Consider the following 19,142-nt stretch of genomic DNA (forward strand, 5'->3'; position numbering starts at 1 on the left):
GCCTTCCCTCTGTCTCTCTGTCTCTCTTTCTCTGTCCCTTTCTCTTTCCTGAATCTCAGTCTGAATCTTTCCCTCTCCCCCTCCCCTGTCTCTCTCAATCCCTGTCTCTCTCCCTCCCTCGGTTTCAATCTCTTCATCCATCTCTTCCTTGCTCTGCTTCAAGCCGTTTGTGCGTGTATCTGTGTGTGTGTGTGTCTGCGTGTGTGCGTGTGCCCGTGTGTGGGTTCCAATGTGCCAGCACCCGGGCCTGTCTTTGTGTGGGGCTGTGGATTTTCTCCTGGTGGTGGTGGGGTGTGTCTGGGTTTCTCTCAACCCCTCCCACCAGGGATCAGGCTACTGGATCTAGTGCCAGCCAGGGTCAAACAGGATAATCCCCCAACATCCAACGCCCCACACCCTCTTGCTGACAGGCCGGGACTTGGTCGGGACAAACGACCATGGTAGGGTCATTCTGAGAAAAAGGCCACGTTGGCTGGGCTGGCTGTTCAGCCTTGGCCAGCCCTAAGGGCTCTGTGTGGGTGGGGAAAGAGGGGACCTCACAGGAGCTCCAAAGCGTCCAGGGATCCAAAAGAATACCTCCGTGACAGGGCGGAGTACTGGATGGCATCCCAGGATAATGGGATCTGGGCTGTGACGCTTCAGAGCACTCCCTGTTCCGACCGGGCCCGACGTGGTGGAAGCTCGGAATCTTGGGAGCCGGGGGAAGGCTGCGTGCAAGCAGCTCGGGGCTCCTGATCCGAGCCCTGAGTCCCCGGGCTGGCGGTGCCGGCTGGAAGCCGGCAGACATGGCTAGGCCGGGCTCATGGGGCAGCCAAGAGCCTCTGTGATGTCCATACCACCCTGAACTCGCCCGATCTCGTCTGATCTCAGAAGCTAAGCAGGGGCGGGTCTGGTTAATACTTGGATGGGAGACCGCCCGGGAATATCGGATGCTACAGGCTTTTTTGCTTTCTTTCTTTCTTTTCTATCTTCCTTTCTTCCCTTCTCTCTCTCTTTCTTTCTTTCTTTCTTTCTTTCTTTCTTTCTTTCTTTCTTTCTTTCTTTCTTTCTTTCTTTCTTTCTTTCTTTCTTCCCTCCCTCCCTCCCTCCCTCCCTCTCTTTCTTTCTTTCTTTCTTTCTTTCTTTCTTTCTTTCTTTCTTTCTTTCTTTCTTTCTTTCTTTCTTTCTTTCTTTCTTTCTTTCTTTCTTTCTTTCTTTCTTTCTTTCTTTCTTTTTTTCTTTTCTTTCTTTCTATCTCTCTCTCTTTCTTTCTTACTTTTTCTTCCAAACGGTGTCTCACTCTGGCACACAGGCTGCAGTGCTGTGGTGGGATCTCAACTCACTGCAAGCTCGGCCTCCCGGGTTCACGCCATTCTCATGCCTCAGCCCCATGAGCAATGTGGATTACATGCGCCCCCCACCACGCCTGGCTCATGTTTTGTAGTTTTAGTAGAGATGGTGTTTCACCGTGTAATCCAGGCTTGATCTCCTGACCTTGTGATCCACAGGCTTTGGCCTCCTAAAGTGCTGGGATTACATCTGGGGTCCACTGCCACTGCGCCCGGCCTGCAGTAGGCTCTTGTGGCCTCCCCCCTTGATACCTTCCCTCTACTATCGCCTTGCTTCCCAACCTCCCTTGACTCTGCTCCCTCTTCATCGCGCCCCTACACCCCCGCCGCACCCGGGGAACTGCTTCTGGGAGTGAGACACCAAAGCACCACTGGGCAGCAGCATTGCACCACTTCCGCCTAGCCGCTGCCCCATCAGGAGCCCGGCTCCAGCCTGAGAGGCTGGGGCCCGGACCCCAAAGGCACAGGCCCAGGTGTTGGCATTGTGAGAAAAAGACTACACACTGCTGGGCCACTTGTTCACCCTTGGCCAGCCCTGAGGGTTCTGGCTGGGTGGAGCAAGAATGGGCGTCGCAGGAGCTCCTGAGCCACCAGGGATCCAAAAGAATACCTCCGTGACAGGGAGGAGTACCGTACGGTGTCCCAGGATTATGGGCCCTGGGCCTTGATGCCTCAGACTGCTCCCTGTTAGGAGTGGCCCGACATAGTGGAAGCTCGGGAGCTTGGGAGCTGGTCGAAGGCCTTGGACGAGCGCCAGGGAGGTCAAGATACGAGCCCAGTGGGCTCCGGCTGGTGGTGCCAGATGGAAGCCGGCGTGCATGGCTGGGCTGGGCTCTTGGGACAGGAGGTGCCTCTGCTGGCGTCTACAGCCATACCTCCCTGAATGCGCCCTATCTCATCTGTTCTTGGAAGCTAAGCAGGTAAGCAGGGTTCTTGCTGGGTAGTGCTTGCATGGGAGACTGCCTGGGAATTCCAGGTGTTATAGGCTTTTTTGCTTTCTTTCTTCTCTGTCTTTCTTTTCTACCTTCGTTTCTTCCCTTCTCTCTATCTTCTTTCTTTCTTTCTCTTTCTTTCTTTCTTTCTTTCTTTCTTTCTTTCTTTCTTTCTTTCTTTCTTTCTTTCTTCCTTTCTTCCTTTCTTCCTTTCTTCCTTTCTTCCTTTCTTCCTTTCTTCCTTTTTCTTCCTTTCTTCCTTTCTTCCTTCCTTCTTTCCTTCTTTCTTTTCTTTCTTTCTGTATCTTTCTCTCTCTTTCTTTCTTTCTTTCTTTCTTTCTCTTTCTTTCTTTCTTTCTTTCTTTCTTTCTTTCTTTCTTTCTTTCTTTCTTTCTTTCTTTCTTTCTTTCTTTCTTTCTTTCTTTCTTTCTTTCTTTCTTTCTTTCTTTCTTTCTTTCCTTCTTTCTTTCCTTATATCTTTCTTTCTCTCTTTCTTTCTTATTCTCATTTTCTTTCAGATGGAGTCTCGCTCTGTTAACCAGGCTGGAGTGCAGTGGTGTGATCTCGGCTCACTGCAAGCTCCTCCTCTGAGGTTCACGCCATTCTCCTGCCTAAGCCTCCTGAGCAACTGGGACTACAGGTGTGGCCACCACGCCTGGCTCATGTTTTGTAGTTTTAGTAGAGACGGCGTTTAACCATGTTAGCCAGGCTGGTCTGGATCTCCTGACAACATAATCCACCCGCCTTGGCCACACAAAGTGATGAATTACAGGCATGATCCACCGCACTCGGCCTGCTGTAGGCTTTTATGGCTTTCCCTCTCCCTTCCTTCCCCCTTGTGTCTCCATGCTTCCCGAGGTCTCCTGACCCTGCTCCCACTTTGTTGTCCACTTACACCCCCACTGCATCTGGGAACCTCCTCCTGGGGGTTCGCCACCAAAGCACCAACAGGCAGCTGCAACCCATCGCTTCCACCTCACCTCCGCCTCACCAGGATCCTGGCTCCAGCCCGGGAGAGCAGGGGGCTGGACCCCAAAGGTGCAGGCATGGGTTCCCTGCCTTTCCCATTGCCTTCCTGCTCCCAGAATGCCCAGGAGATTCAATCCACTCATTGGGTGCCGCGGGAACCTTCCAAACCGGGGGAAGGGGCGGGCAGGGGTGAAGGGGTGGCCTGCCCCTCCACACCTGTGGGCGTTTCTCGTTAGGTGGAATGACAGACGTGAGAATAGAAATGAGACACAGATACAAAGTATAGAGAAAGAAAAAATGGGCCCAGGGGACCGGCGCTCAGCATACAGAGGACTCATACTGGCACAGGTCTCTGAGTTCCGTTAGTATTTATTGATAATTATCTTTACCATCTTAGAAAAAAGGGAAGTGGAAGGATAATAGGATCATCGTAGGGAGAAGGTCAACAGTAAAACATATGAATAAAGATCTGTGTGACATGAATAATTTTAAGGAAAAGTGCTGTGCCTTGATATGCATATGCAAACATCTTCATAAACATTTTTAGTGCATAAAGAGCAGCATTATGCTAGCAAGTCCCACCTTTCTCCCTAAGGTGGTTTTCTCCATTCTCAGTAAACAGAACATACAATCGGGTTTTACACTGAGATGTTCCATTGCCCAGGGACAGGCAGGAGACAGATGTTTTTCTCTATCTCAACTGCCAACAATGGCCAAGAGGCCTTCTTTCCTCTTGTACTGGTCCTCCTCAGCACAGACCCTTCACGGGTGTCAGGCTAGGGGATGATCAGGTCTTTCCCATCCCACAAGGCTGTATTTTAGACTATCACATGGGGAGAAACCTTGGACAATACCTAGCTCTCCTAGGCAGAGGTCCCTGCGACCTTTGGCAGTGTACATGTCCCTGGGTACTTGAGATTAAGAGAATGGTGATGACTTTTAACCAGCAAGCTGCCTCAGGCACTTGTTTAACAAAGCACATCCTGCACAGCCCAAAATCCTTTAAACCTTGAGTCACCACAGCACATGTGTCTTGCAAGGACAAGGTTGGTGGTAGGGTCACAGATTAACAGCATCTCAAATACAGAACAAAATGGAGTCTGTTATGTCTACTTCTTTCTATATAGACACAGTAACAGGCTGATCTCTCTTTCTTTTCCCCAGATTTCCCCCTTTTCTTTTCAACAAAACCACTATTGTCATCATAGCCCCTTCTCGATGGTCGCTGTCTCTTTGGAACTGTTGGGTATACCTTCTGACTAACAGCAGACAGAACAGGTACACAAGGATTAATATGAAATTTACAACAGTGGTACTTTAGATGGTCTTAACCGAAGTGACAGGGTTAAGATTTTTGAGGCCATCAGCAACTCCTGCAATTGCCTCAGTTTCTGGTACCAACACAGAGATCACATACTTCACAAGTTAATAAAATATCACAAAGCAAGTGGAAGCAGGATGAGATCACAGGATGGCGTTAAAATTAAAATGAAAATTGCTAATGAAACTTCGGGCATGCATTGTCATTGATAACATCTTATCAGGAAACAGGGTTTGAGAGCAGACAACCTGTCTGACCAAAATTTATTAGGTGGGAATTTCCTCGTCCTAATAGGCCTGGGAGTGCTACCGGAGATCGGGACTTATTTCATCCCTTTGGCTTCAATCGTAAATGTGGCACACTTCCAAGGGGGTCGTTTATAGACCTACCCTCAGAGTGCATTCTCTTTCTCAGGGATATTCAACGATATTTCTCCTGAGAAAAAGAATTCAGCGATATTTCTCCTATTTGCTTTTAAAAAGAGGAGAAATATGGGTCTGTTCCGTCCGGCCCACCAGCGGCCAGTTCAAGGTTACTTCCCTTGTTCCCTGAACATCGCTGTTATCCTGTTCTTTTTTCAAGATGCCCAGATTTCATATTGTTCAAACACACATCTTCTACAAACAATTTGTGCAATTAACGGAATCATCACAGGGTCTTGAGGTGATATATATCCTCCTCAGCTTACAAAGAAGATGATGGGATTAAGAGATTAAAGACAGACATAGGAAATTATAAAAGTATTAATTTGGGAGAACTAATAAATGTCCATGAAATCTTCACATTTTATGTTTTTCTGCCGTTGCTTCAGCCAGTCCCTCCGTTCAAAGTCCCTGACTTCCCACAACATCCTCTCTCCCTTTCCTTCTATATAAATGTGCCATGGCGATGAAGGCTTGTTCGTTCTCTCGATTTTGACGCAGGATTCTTTGACTGGTCTGGCACACACCTTTGATACAATCATTAAAGCTGCAAGCAGCATTTTTCCTGGGGTTTGTGTCAGCTTTGTGCTAGCTAGGCTTTTTCCAGCTAGCAGTGTCAGCTTCTTTAACTGTGCCCAGGTTGGCAGCTCTGCCTTTTTGGTGCATGGCGACTTCATCTGTTCTTCTGATATCACCACTTGGTTCATCTTGCGAGCCAATGGTGCTCGATTGTGGTGTTTCCATCTCTGTGGAGGTGCTTTTCTTTGCGTCTCCAATGGTTCCATTGTAGAACTTCAAATGTTTAGTGGGTATCCAAACAGGAAGCTGATTTTCTCCTGGTGAAACAAAAGCAAAACCTCTTCCCCAGGTTATCACCTTCCCTATTTTCCATGTCTTATTTTTGTTGTCTCTCCACCAAATCAGTTTTCCTTCATGTGGACTGTTCTTTTTACCAGTAAGATGTTGTTCTGCAGAAGTAGTAGTCTGATTTCTATAAATGTTTAAAAAAATTAAATTATTTAGTGCTAGATTAAGCTGCATCTGAGGAGTGGTACACTCCTTACTGTCTCCCCCTTCTTTTTGTTTAACTAACTGAGTTTTGAGTGTTCTATTAGTTCTTTCAACTACGGCCTGTCCTTGGGAATTATAAGGAATTCCTGTGTATGTGTAATTTTCCACCGATTTAAGAATTTTTGGAAAGCTTTACTACAATATCCTGGTCCATTGTCAGTTTTAATTTTTTCTGGAACTCCCATTACAGCAAAACAAGCTGATAAATGTTTTTTAACATGGGAAGTACTTTCTCCTGTCTGGCAGGTTGCCCATATGAAATGTGAATAAGTATCAACTGTTACATGAAGATATGATAATTTTCCAAATGAAGGTACATGTGTAACATCCATTTGCAATAATGCATTAGAACACAGACCTCTGGGATTAACTCCTGCCTCTTGAGTGGGCAGGTGTAGTACTTGACACTGGGAGCAATGTTGTACAATATCTTTTGCCTGTTTCCATGTGACATTAAATTTGTTTTTTAACCCTGCTGCATTTACATGAGTCAAAGCATGAAGTTCTTGTGCTTTTATGAATGCAGAGGATACCAGTAAGTCAGATTGTTCATTTGCTTTAGTTAAAGGTCCTGGTAAATTAGTGTGTGCTCGAATATGAGTAATATAAAATGGGAAATTCCTTTTTCGTACAGTTTGTTGTAAAAAATTGAACAGCTGGTTTAACTGATCATCCATGCTATGTTTAATTAGAGCTGTCTCAACATCCCTTGTAGCCTGTACTACATATGCAGAATCTGATATAATATTAACAGGTTGATTAAAATCTTGTAACACTGTAATGACTGCAACCAACTTTGCCCTTTGAGCCGATTGATATTGAGTTTTGATTACTCGCTCTTTTGGCTCTATGTAAGCTGCTTTTCCATTGCTGGAACCATCAGTAAATACTGTCAGAGCATTCTCTAAAGGTTCATGTCTGGTAATTTTAGGTAAAATCCAAGTAGTCAATTTTAAAAACCGGAAGACTTTTGTTTTTGGGTAATGATTATCAATAATTCTCACAAAATCAGCAAGACCAATCTGCCATGCACCAGAATTGATAAAGGCTTGTCTAAGTTGTTCCTTGGTTAAAGGAACAACTATTTTGTCTGGGTCATTACTACACAATTTTATTATTCGTAATCTTGCCTGACCAATTAATGTAGCTATTTGATGCAAGTATAATGTAAAAGTCTTAATTGTACTGTGAGGAAGGAATGACCACTCCACAAGATCAGTATTTTGAACAATGATGCCTGTTGGAGAATGTACAGTAGCAAAAATCAAAAGTTGGAGTGGGGCTAAGGAATCTATTCTGCTTATTTGCGCTGACTGAATTTTTTCTTCAGCTAATTTAATTTCTTTTGTTGCCTCTGGGGTTAATATTCTTTTACTATTTAAGTCTGGATATCCTCTTAGGATAGAGAACAAATTTGACATGGCATAAGTAGGAATGCCTAGAGTTGGCCGAATCCAATTAATATTGCCTAACAATTTCTGAAAGTCATTTAATGTTTTTAATGTGTCTTTTCTTATTTTTATTTTTTGTGGCTTAATTTTTCTATTTTCTATCTACATCCCTAAATAATGAAAAGGAGTAGAGGTTTGAATCTTATCAGATGCTATTGTTAGTCCTGCATTGGCAACCTCTGCTTGCAGAAATGTGTAACAGTCAATTAATTTGTCTCTTGTTTCTGTAGCACATAAAATATCATCAATATAGTGAATGATATAACAATCTGAAAATTTGTCTCTAACTGGTTGAAGGACTTGACCTACGAAAGTTTGACAAATAGTTGGACTATAAGCATTCCCTGAGGTAATACTTTCCACTGAAACCTGGTGGCTGGTTCTTTATTATTTATGGCTGGTATAGTAAAGGTAAATTTTTCACAATCTTGCTCTGCCAGAGGAATGGTAAAAAAGCAGTCCTTTAGATCATTTATAATTAAAGGCCAGTCTTTTGAAATCATGGCCGTAGAGGGCAATCCAGGTTGGAGAGGTCCCATGGGCTGAATTACAAATACAGGAGAATTCCAGGGCGAGAATGAAGGCTCAATGTGTCCCTTTTCTAATTGTTCCTTTGCTAACAAATGTAAAGCCTCCAGTTTTTGTTTTGGTAGTGGCCACTGATTTACCCATACCAGTTTTTCGTTTTCCAAGTTAATGGAACGGGTTTAGGAGGCTCTACAGTGGCCGCCCCTAAAAAGGATACCCTATTCCTTTTCTTTCTTGATTTTTTTCAGTCTCAATTGGGACTTTAATGCCATTTTCATTTTTCCTAATCCCTTTCCTGGTATATATCCTATCTTAGTCATGATTTTTTGACTCGTGGGGCTGTATAATGGAGCGGGCATAATGATTTCCGCACCCCATTGTTGTAACAAATCTCGACCCCATAGATTAACAGGAATTGAAGTAATCATTGGCTGAACAGTACTTTCTTGATTATCTGGCCCTAAACAATGTAAAATCATTGTACTTTGACACACTTCTGAAGCTGTGCCTATGCTGACAATTCTTGTAACAACTTTTTGTTTAGGCCAATTTTTTGGCCACTGATTTAAAGCAACGACAGAGACATCTGCTCCAGTGTCTACCAACCCTTCAAACTGTTTTCCTTGAATAATGGCCTTAAACACAGGTCTGTTCTCAGAGACCTGACTTGCCCCATATGCAGCCTTTCCTGCCAGATAAGTGCTTCCAAACCCTCCCGTTCTTTGTATCTCACTGTTTCCAACTTTAATATAAAGTAGGAGTAATAATTGAGCAACCCTGTCTCCTGGAATGGCACTCCAAGGAATTGAGGAACTAATAACCAATTGAATTTCGCCTTTATAGTATGAATCAACCACACCAGTATGAATTTGAACTACCTTTAGATTTAAACTTGATCTTCCTAAGATTAGTCCTACAGTCCCCTCAGGCAATGGGCCCTATACCCCTGTGGGGATTTTTCGTGGAGGCTCCCCTGGAAGCAGAGAGACTGCTTGTATAGTACATAAATCTACTGCTTGTGGCACGGGATAATTGCCGTATTGTGATAACTGGCTTATTCCCTGAAACACTTGTGACAGTGGGGGTTGTTGTTCCTGAAAACCCTGAGGAACAAAAGGCTGAATTGGGAATGCCTGTTTGTTGCGGGGCCTGAGGCTGGCCCCTCCTCTCATTTCCTGACAGTGGTTGCCCATTTTTATCAAATTTAGAACGACATTGATTACTCCAATGTTTTCCCTTTTTACATCTTGGACATAGGCCAGGTGGCTCTTTATCTGTTGTTGTAGTAGCTTGAGTAGTTGCATTTTGTTTATTTGAGACTAGGCAATTCTTTTTTAGATGACCAATTTGACCAAAATTATAACATTTTCCCCCGAATGTTCTAACTTGTCCTCCTAAAGCAATTCCTATGATTGCTTGAGTCATAAGCATAGCTTTATGCATAGCTCCTCCAATTCCAACACAGGCTTTAACATACTCTGAGATTACATCTGATCCTGCCGGAACCCTTCCTTTTAATGGCTTAATGGCTGATTGACAATCAGGATTGGCGTTTTCATATGCCATCAACTCCACTATGACATTATGGGCATTCTCATCGGTAATTGACTTTTGAGCAGCATCTTGAAGTCTTGCTACAAAATCAGGGTAGGGCTCTTTAGAGTCTTGTCTTATTGTATTGAAGGAGGGGCAGGTTGTTCCTGGGTCTTGGATTTTCTCCCAGGCCCTAAGGCAGATAGCCCTAATTTGCTCAATGGCCTCATTTGGCATTATTACTTGTTGGCTAGCAGTGCTCCAATTTTGACCTATTCCTAATAGTTGATCTGCATCTATGTTAATTGGAAGATTGGCAGTCCTATTTCTTCGGACCTGTTCTTGTGCCCCATCAATCCACCAAGTCTTAAATTGTAAAAATTGCGAGGGTAAGATTGATGATTTTGCCAGAATCTCCCAATCATAAGGAATGAGTCTATGTCCATGAGCAAAGGAATCTAATAATGTTCTCATGTAAGGAGAGTTGGGTCCATACTGTATTACTCCCTCTTTCATTTCTTTTAGCATTTTTATAGAAAAGGACTTATATCTGGCTTCAGCTACGGCAGACTCTCCATCATGGACCCCTTCTCCAGGTAGTCTTCATTCTAATATTACTGGGAATTGCCATGCCTCAATATTTCCTTGTTTTCTTGCCTCATCAATAATTTTATGTAATGCACTACACCCTGTGTACTAGGTGGTGCTGTAGGATTAAGTCTCATGGTGGGCAGCTGAGGATATGGCACCCTGCCCTGTGGCACTGGAAACATTCCTGGCTGTCCATACAGATTTTCTGGGGGCAACTGATACTGAAGTTTGGCTGGTGGCCAGTATTGATAGGCTACTGGCGGCTGGGTCTCATTTTCTACCGGATGATATTGTGGACACTGTATTTGGATTGGCATTGCTATGACAGAGACTCTATCTTTTTCTATTTGATCTTCTTTTGGAGTTTGTACTTGTTTAACCTGCATTTGAGGTTGTAAAGTTACAGGCATCTGAGCTGCTGTAAGAGGAGTTGGCCATCGTGGTTTAGACTCTGATGGCTCTGCTAATTCTGGACCTTTTTCTTCTAATTTTAACGTTTCAGGATATGTCACCTCCTGTAATTGATTATCGTCAACATTTTGCATTGACCGAGCCATTACCGGCTCTGCTACACATTTACAGTGTGAATTTTCTGTTCCTTTCCGGGATTCTACCCCTACCTCTTTTTCACAATCTACTGCACAGCTTTCAGGGATATCAGAAACTGAAACATTATCTTCTGTTTGAAACGGTTCTAAAGCTACTTTAATAATGACCCAATAATTCCATACTGTAAGTGGGATGATTTTACCTTCCCTACTTGCTTGTTTTAATTCTTTGCCAATTTTGTCTCAGTCTTTTAGATCTAAAGTTCCCTGTTCTAGAAACCATGGGCAAAACTGTTCTATTGTTTGAAATAGCGTAATTAGATATTTGGTAGAGACTTTAACTCCCCCTCTTTTTAAGAGAATTTTAATAAAGCTGTGATAAGAGGCATATTTACTTTTAGTTTCCCCCATTGTTACCCTAGGTTCTTCTGAGTGCATAAGCTTACTGCAAGACTGACTGTAGATGTACTCAGGAGTCTCTCATCGACTTGTCCTCAATGACCATGCTCAAGCATACCTTCACCTTAGAGAAAAGTACCCACGTTGGACACCAGATGAAGGGGTGGCCTTCCCTTCCACACCTGTGGGCGTTTCTCATTAGGTGGAACGACATACTTAAGAAAAGAAATGAGACACAGAGACAAAGTATAGAGAAAGAAAAAGTGGGCCCAGGGGACCGGCGCTCAGCATACGGAGGACCCACGCGGGCACCGGTCTCTGAATTCCCTTAGTATTTATTGATAATTATCTTTACCATCTTAGAAAAAAGGGAAGTGGGCCGGGCGCGGTGGCTCAAGCCTGTAATCCCAGCACTTTGGGAGGCCGAGACGGGTGGATCACGAGGTCAGGAGATCGAGACCATCCTGGATAACACGGTGAAACCCCGTCTCTACTAAGAAATACAAAAAACTAGCCGGGCGAGGTGGCGGGCGCCTGTAGTCCCAAGTACTCTGGGAGGCTGAGGCAGGAGAATGGCGTGAACCCAGGAGGCGGAGCTTGCAGTGAGCTGAGAGCCGGCCACTGCACTCCAGCCTGGGCTACAGAGCGAGACTCCGTCTCAAAAAAAAAAAAAAAAAAAAAAAAAAAAAAAAGAAAAAAGGGAAGTGGAAGGATAATAGGATCATCATAGGGAGAAAGTCAGCAGTAAGGCATATGAATAAAGATCTGTGTGACATGAATAAGTTTAAGGAAAAGTGCTATGCCTTGATATGCATATGCAAACGTCTTCACAAACCTTTTTAGTGCATAAAGAGCAGCATTGCCTTAGCAAGTCCCACCTTTTGCCCTAAGGCGGTTTTCTCCATTCTCAGTAAACAGAACATACAATCGGGTTTTACACTGAGATGTTCCATTGCCCAGGGACAGGCAGGAGACAGATGCTTTTCTCTATCTCAACTGCCAACAATGGCCAAGAGGCCTTCTTTCCTCTTGTACTGGTCCTCCTCAGCACAGACCCTTCACGGGTGTCAGGCTAGGGGATGATCAGGTCTTTCCCATCACATGAGGCCATATTTCAGACTATCACATGGGGAGAAACCTTGGACAATACCTAGCTCTCCTAGGCAGAGGTCCCTGCGACCTTTGGCAGTGTACATGTCCCTGGGTACTTGAGAATTAAGATTAAGAGAAGACTTTTAATCAGCAAGCTGCCTTCAGGCACTTGTTTAACAAAACACATCCTACACAGCCCAAAATCCTTTAAACCTTGAGTCACCACAGCACATGTGTCTTGCAAGGACAAGGTTGGTGGTAGGGTCACAGATTAACAGCATCTCAAATACAGAACAAAATGGAGTCTGTTATGTCTACTTCTTTCTATATAGACACAGTAACAGGCTGATCTCTCTTTTCCCCACACTGGGGGCAGCAGGTGCCACATACGCCTGCCAACACCTCTGCTCCTGTAGGCAGGGGCTTCTTTACCGGGTGGAAGGACATTGCATCGCCAGCCACCAGGAAAACAGTCCTTATGCACCTGGAATCCCATTGTAACCAACTTCGTGTAAACTCCAGTCCTGAGGACACACCAGAGACCCAGGCCTCCTCACCTATGGGCATGCCTGGCTCCATGGCTCCTGCCAAAAGGGTGGGTGCACTCTGCAAATCAAGGGGCCCACTGCTCCACACCGAGAGCATAACGAGATGGAACAAAGGATTGAACCTACAAAACCCACCTCCAAAGCAAACAATTAATCCAAGACAGAAGCTTGCTCCTCTTGCATGGACGGCCCGGCCACCCTGTTCTGGCCCAGCCCAAGCCACCTCCACCCTATCCAGGCCTGCTCAAAAGGGACCTGCCTACCAGAGCAGGGCACTCCCTCTGTAATGCTCTGTCACCCTCGCTCTCTAGCTCCCTCCCCCTCTCACTTCTGGGTTTGCCCCTGCACCTCACGCTACTTCTGTCGCCTTCCCTCTGTCTCTCTGACTCTCTCTCTTTCTCTGTCCCTCTCTCTTTCTCTGCTTCTCTGTCTGTCTCTTTCCCTCTCTCCCTCCCCTGTCTCTCTGAAAGCCTGTCTGTCTCCCTCCCTCGGTTTCAATCTCTCCATCCATCTCTTCCTTGCTCTACTTCAAGCCGTTTTTGTGTGTGTGCATGTGTGTGTGTCTCTGTGTGTGTGTCTGTGTGTGTGCCTCAGCCCCTCTCTCAGGGGATCAGTCTACCTGTTCTAGTGCCAGCCGGGGCAAAGCAGGGCCATCCCCCAACCCCCAACATGCCGCCCCTTCTTGCCCAACTGCCGGGTCTTTGTCAGAACAAGTGACTGTGGAGGGGACATTGTGAGAAAAAGACCATGCATGGCTGGGCCGGCTGTTCGACCTTGACCAGCCCTGACGGCTCCAGGTGGGTGGGGCAAGAGGGGATCTCTCAGGAGGTACTGAGTGGCCAGGAATCCAAAAGAATACTTCCACGATAGTGGGGAGGACTGGAAAGGGTCCCAGGATTGTGGGCCCTGGGCCCTGGGTCCTGACTCCTCGGAGCACACCCTGTTCTGAGCGGACCAAATGTGGTGGAAGCTTGGGAGCTCAGGAGCTGGGGGAAGGCTATGGACGAGCAGCTCAGGGGTCCCGATCCCAGCCTGGTGACCCTGGGCTGTTGGTGCTGGCTGGAAGTGGGCAGGCATGGCTGGGCCCGGCTCTTGGGGCAGCCAGGCGCCTCTGAGGCATCTACTGCCATACCAACGGGAAGGCACCCAATCTCATCTGATCTCGGAAGATAAGCTGTGTCGGGCTGTTATGCCCAGACCGTTTGTTCCCCAAAGAAGACCACTAGAGTCCAGAGTCAAAGCCAAGCGGCAAGGATCTTTACTACAAGTTCGAACTTGGTCACTCCATTCTACAGCATACAGGAGGGCCTCGAACAATGTGAGTGCTTGCTTTTTATAGCCCGATGTAAACAGGATATGTAAAGTTACAGGGAACAAGGTAGTTCTCTCGGTTATTGCATTACAATTGGTTAACATTATACATTTAGCATTCCTTATTGGAGATCTCCCAGGTGATGTTTTTCTGAAGTTTGAAAGAAATATGGAGGAATGTGTTTGTGCTGGGCTCAGGAAGTTGGGAGATATATGGGGGATGTGCCTCATTCCTTTCATTCCCCCTTCTTTTCAGGTAACTCTAGAGCCAATCTTGGGTCTTATAAGTCTGACTCTGTTTCAGCGTTTACAGGTTGGTATTGGGCTCTGAGGACCATGAGCTGAACGGTGTTAAACCTTTCTCTGACAAACTGCAAAATTCTGTTAACAACACAAGGTCCTATGGTTAGCAGAAATAGTAGACTTAGCAGGGGTCCAAGGAAGGGGGCTAACAGAGAAAACATAGAGGAATTCCACCGTTGGTCTGCAGCTGAAGCAAACTGCCGTGTTTTTACTTCAGTGCTTAACTTGCATAACTGTTGGACCCGGTCTTCTACAAGCCCTGATTCATTTATGTAGAAACAACAGTCCTCTTTCAGAAACATACATGTACCACCTTTTTTAGCAGTGAGTAGGTCTAGGGCCCTCTGGTTCTGCAAGGTTACCTGGGCTAGGGACGTGAGTTGCCGCTGAAGGGAGGCAAGGGACTCAGCTGATTCCTTCATAGCCACGGCAAATTGTTGGCACAAGTTGTTGCTTGCTATGAGGGTGTGACCTAGGGCTTTCCCCCCGCCATCTCGGCCGCAATGAGGGATGCGGTGAGGGAGATTCCTTCAATGAGGGGGAGAAATATGGCTCGTGCAGGTCTCGGTCTAGGGACTGGGTGAATAGCAGTACTAGTCCAGTTACCGGTGTACCCTAGGAACTCGCCAGCAGTTATTAGAGTCAACCGGGGAACTAATGGGACAGGAAGACACAGTAGGTTGGTAACAGAGGGACTAGATAGGTCCTTAGATAATGTCCCATTACACTAGAAGAATATGCCTGGCGGAGCCCTTAGGGTGATATTAGGGGGCACTGCAGTGATGCTGCAGAGGCTGGAATTGGTTCCTGAGAAACAGTAGGGAAACTTTTCCTGACTGGGGTTTAGGTGCTGGTTTGGTGTTTTCCCCAGCGGCCACTAGGGCGGCTAATGTTAGGGCTAGACTACCTAACTGCATGTTTGCAGTGAGCTATATTGCAGGCGCAGGGTGAGTTTTAAGGGGTTGTTCTTAGCTCTGTCCACAGTCCACGTGGCCGGTGCTTCAGCCGCTGCTGTGATTGGTCCTAGAAGGTCGGAGGTTGGGTCCACTGGCTTGACGTGGGTGTAGTGGATCCACGACGTGATGCCTTTTACCTTCAGGGTGGTGGGTGTGGTCAGGAGTACCTGGAGTGGTCCCTTTCACCTGGGTTCTAGGGTCTCTTGTCGGTGTCGCTTAACCAGGACCTAGTCTCCTGGCTGGGAGATGGGGTGTCGGTGGGGGACTGGTCTCATATAGTTCCTTCAGCTTGGGCCAGATTTCTTGATGAATTTTCTGCAAGGCTTGTAGGGAAAATAAGAGTTCAGAGACATTTTCTGTTTCAGATTTGAGCAGATCATCTTTTAGACTGGGAACCAGGGGTGGGGGTCTGCCATACATGATTTTGTAAGGGGTAAGGCCCAGTCTGTAAGGGGTATTACGGGCCCGGAACAGAGCGTAGGGGAGAAGGACCACCCAATTAGCACCAGTCTCCATAGTCAATTTAGTTAAGGTCTCTTTTAAGGTCCGATTCATCCTTTCTACCTGTCCTGAACTCTGGGGCCTGTAAGCACAATGTAATTTCCAATTTGCCCCAAGGATGGAAGCCAAATCCTGACTTACCTTAGCGACGAAGGCTGGCCCATTATCTGACCCTATCTGGACGGGGAAGCCATACCTGGGGAGGATATCTTCCAGAATTTTCTTTGCTATAACCTGAGCAGTTTCTCTTTTGGTTGGAAATGCTTCAGTCCACCCTGAAAAAGTATCTACAAAGACAAGTAAGTACCGATACCCATACTTTCCTGGCTTTATTTCAGTAAAATCTACTTCCCAGTAGATACTGGGCCTGGTTCCTCTAAGCCTTGTTCCCACTGCAGCCTGGGACTGGGGGTAGGCGTTGTTAAGCTGGCAGACTTTGCAACTTGCCACGATGCTGCTGGCCATCTCGGCTGTATGTCTGAATTTGAGCTTAGAGTGTCTGATCAGGTCTATCATCCGCCGAGCACCCAGGTGGGTGGCTCGGTGGATGTGTTCTAACACTTGTTGTCCTAATTTTTCTGGTAGGATGGTTTGGTCATTAGTATCAGTCCACCACCTATTCTGGGTCTGTTTCAGGGGAAGCTTGTCAATCCACTGGAGATCTTGTTCTGAATAATCAGGGAAATGTGGCAAGTCCCGGGGGCCCGGGTCAGGGAGCTGGAGCACAAGGAGTTGGCTGGGAGCCTTTGCCACATTTCTTGCAGTTTGGCCTGCCAGAAAGTTGCCTTGAGCAGTTGGAGTGGTTGATTTCTGATGCCCTGGGCAATGCACAATGGCTAACTTTTCTGGCTTCCATAGCGCTGTTAACAGGGCTAGGATCTCTTGCTTGTTTTTTTTTTTTTTTTTTATCTCTTTTCCTTTAGCTGTTAGTAACCCTTGCTCCCTGTAGATGGCCCCGTGTATGTGCGCCGTAGCAAAAGCATATCGGCTGTCTGTATATACTGTCAGCTTCTTCCCTGCCCCTAAGGTAAGAGCTTGGGTGAGCGCTATCAGTTCGGCCTTCTGGGCCGATGTCCCCGGGGGCAGGGGTCCCACCCAGATTACCTCAGTCTCTGAAGTTACTGCCGCTCCAGCGTACCTCTGGCCTTGATGCATGAAGCTGCTCCCATCAGTGAACCAGACGAGGTTAGCATCAGGGAGTGGGCGGTCCTGCAGGTCCTCTCCAACTCCGTGCACCTGAGCTAGTATCTCGGTGCAATCATGGAGCGGCATGTCCAGGTCCGGGTTGGGCAGCAGCGAGGCAGGGTTTAAGGTCGTTGGGGGCAGGAAGGTTATCCTGATAGGATTTAGTAGTAGTCCTTGGTAGTGGGTGAGCCGGGCATTACTTATCCATCGATTAGGTGGCTGTTTGAGTACACCTTCGATGGCATGTGGGGTAATGACCCCCAATTCTTGACCCATGACAAGTTTATCAGCATCTTGTACCATCAGAGCTGTGGCCACAATCATTCGGAGACAAGGGGGCCACCTGGCAGCCACTGGGTCTAACTTCTTTGACAGGTAGGCAACTGGCCTCCACCAGGGGCCTAAATTCTGAGTTATTACTGCCTTGGCGACACCTTTGCTCTGGTCCATGTATAAGTGGAAGGGCTTGGTGACATCAGGTAGTCCTAGTGCAGGCGCAGAGAGTAGGGTGGTTTTGATCTGTTGGAAAGCCGACTCGGCTTCGTCTGTCCAATTAAATGGCTGCTGCCCCCGTGTTGCCTGATACAAGGGTTTAGCCAGTTCTGCGAACCCAGGTATCCATAGTCTATAAAATCCCGCCGACCCCAGGAATTCCCTCACTTGTCGGGTGGATTGTGGCCTGGGAATCTGCAGAACAGTCTGCTTCCAGGCATCTGTTAACCAGCGCTGCCCTCTTTTTGGCAGGTACCCCAGATATGTTACTTCTGGCTTACAGATTTGAGCTTTCTTTGCCGAGGCTCGGTAGCCTAGATTTCCCAGAGCTTGTAAGAGACTCTTGGTCCCTTGAATACAAGCTTCTTGGGTCTCAGCAGCAATCAGGAGGTCATCAACATTTTGTAGTAAAGTTACCTCAGGGTGTTTACGTCGGTACTCACCCAGGTCTTCATGGAGGGCCTCATCGAACAGGGTAGGAGAGTTTTTGAATCCCTGCGGCAGCCTGGTCCATGTCAGTTGGCCACTTATGCCCCTTCCAGGGTCATTTCACTCGAAGGCGAAGAGCTTTTGGCTCTGAGGGGCTAAAGGCAAACTGAAGAAAGCATCTTTCAAATCTAAAACAGTGTACCATTGATGTTTAGGGTTTGGGGTACTCAGGAGGGTATACGGGTTTGGCACAGTTGGGTGTATGTCCACAATCCTCTAAGTCTTCTAATTTCTAGAGTTTCCCTTTAATGTCTGGGGCTGCCTGATTTCCGAAAGACATTACAACAGCTGCCTGACTTCCTGGAGCCTCTGGGTCTATGGGGGTGTACTGTCTAAAAGCTTCCATTAACCTTTCTAAGTAGGTAGCTGGGCTCTCTGTCTTTCCCTGCAGAACAGAGTATACTTTAGCCAAATTAGTGGGCTTGAGAGCAGCTGCCCAGAGACCCGCCATTAGAGTCTGGCGATAAAGGCGTAGCCGTCCCCTACCTTCTGTCGTGTTGTAGTCCCACGCCGGCCTGTATTCTTTCTCGCTTTTCCATTGTGTAGAAGATTTGGAGGAGCTGCTAACAATCATCCCAAATGGGCTGGTGGGTGAACATGACACTATCCAGTAAAGCCATTAAATCTTTGGGGTTGTCTGAAAACCGAGCACTTTGGGTCTTCCAGTTATACAGATCACTGGTAGAGAATGGCCAGTACTGGAGCCTGGGGATTCCTGTGTCATCTGGGGGTCCTATTTCCCGAAGGGGTAGAGCCACTGTGGAGTCAGGTGGCTGGGGGGGGGCTAGCCCGCGAAGTGTGCCCTCGCGTCCACCCCGCTGGCCCTTCAAAGTTACTTTTACTTTTAGCGGGTCCTTGTGTGCCGGCCGCCTCCCATCCGCCTGCTTTTTCCCCAGGCTCAGCGTGGGGGGCTGGGGCCTGGGGCCCGGAGGGGTACGGAGGGGGTTCTGTGAACAGTGGGTCCCCGCTGTCAGGTAGAACAGGATGGGATTTCCCCGCAAAGGTAGAACAGGATGGGGAGGGGCAGTTAGTTGCTTGGATTTTAGTGGTCGAGCAACCAGTGCCTTACAGGGTTCAGAGGCTAATTGGAAAGGGGACAGCCAAGGAGGCGGGTTCTCAACAAGATCCTGCCATATGAGGATATATGGGATTTGATCTAAGTGGCCCGCACG

General features: G+C 46.9%; 1 pseudogene; it reads left to right on the top strand.

Moving 5' to 3' along the window:
* The first annotated feature begins 822 nt into the window (after positions 1-822).
* On the top strand, positions 823-940 carry LOC123570581 (5S ribosomal RNA; annotated as a pseudogene).
* Positions 941-19,142: the final 18,202 nt, after the last annotated feature.

Source organism: Macaca fascicularis, chromosome 1 (genome assembly GCF_037993035.2).
Source record: "Macaca fascicularis isolate 582-1 chromosome 1, T2T-MFA8v1.1".
In the NCBI taxonomy this organism is placed as follows: domain Eukaryota; kingdom Metazoa; phylum Chordata; class Mammalia; order Primates; family Cercopithecidae; genus Macaca; species Macaca fascicularis.